Source organism: Centruroides sculpturatus, unplaced genomic scaffold, assembly GCF_000671375.1.
Source record: "Centruroides sculpturatus isolate CEXI.00-Female unplaced genomic scaffold, Cexi_2.0 scaffold1380, whole genome shotgun sequence".
NCBI classification, from domain to species: domain Eukaryota; kingdom Metazoa; phylum Arthropoda; class Arachnida; order Scorpiones; family Buthidae; genus Centruroides; species Centruroides sculpturatus.
This window is the reverse complement of record NW_019385482.1, coordinates 153,505-154,762: the sequence shown is the minus strand read 5'-3', so window position 1 is coordinate 154,762 and position 1,258 is coordinate 153,505.

Genomic DNA, 1,258 nt, shown 5'->3' with positions numbered 1-1,258 from the left:
AGAGGAGGAGGAGGAGGAAGAAAACGAGAAAAAAAAACAACTTACATGGCAAAACACGCTCCTTTATCGATTTTCTCATAAAATTATAGCTTCTCATTATATTTCTTGCTAAGGAATCGACTTCTCTGTCTCCGAAAATAGAACAGAAGAAGTTGGTAATCCCTGTTGGAAAATAATCCTAAAGTTTTATTTTGAAAAGTGAAAGAAATGGTTTTTAAAAATATATCACATGTTACGTTGATTTATGCTAATGAATGCACTTTTTCTCTTCTATTTATCTCGGTTAAGTGGATTAGATGTGATTAAAACTGATTTATCGAGTTAATTTAAAGCTATATATATTATAAAATTCGTTTTTTTAAAGAAAAATGACAATTAATTGTACTAATCCGGATAAATGACTCCTACGCGAAATTATTACTATTTTCTTTTTTTTCCCCCTTTAATTTCTATCTTCTTCTTGGTCTTTCTTTAAATATTTCTTGCACGTTTGTCCACAGTTTGATTTCTAGAAAGATCATGTAACAATTATTATTAAATTTTAAATTTTCCGTCGTATATTCAATGGGAGCATTGTAAAATCGCACTGATCTCCAGTTTGATCAAACAGTTCTCTTCCAAAAATGCCTGTTGATTATAATAATTTATTTACATACAATATAAATGTAAATATAGATATATATATAGTCTTTAAGAAATGAAAATTTGCTCCAGATACATAATAATACAAAAATAAAGGAAGAAAATTATTATTATTAACAGATTTTAAAACACAAAACAAGGCTGAAAAGATAATTAAGGGTGAAAGTTTTAAGTAACATTTCCTTCTTGGGATAATTTGGGTTTGGCCAAGGACTAGGACACAATTTGAGTAACGAAAATATGCTAAACAGTTGAAGATAGTCCCTACAGAATTGATTATCATTATTACTCACGTTTCAAGAGGAAAATATGAAACGGTCTTGTTAATTAATAATTATCTTCAAGTAGGTCAATAATCATTCTGCATTTAGAGGTTTTATTTTATTTTATTTTTTTTTAAATTAATATTTATGCATCATGTTTATTTATTAAAATAACTAAATTATCTCGTGGTAGAATTTTTTCCTTATTTTTATTAATTACCTTGTCCTATTATTTGTTAATTTGTTGTATGCTTAAGGAAGAACTTTACCAATTGATTGTTAAGGTAGTCTATATCGCGGTTAGATCTGTCAAGAAGCAAAACAGAAAAAAAAAGAGATCCAAATGAGATAAT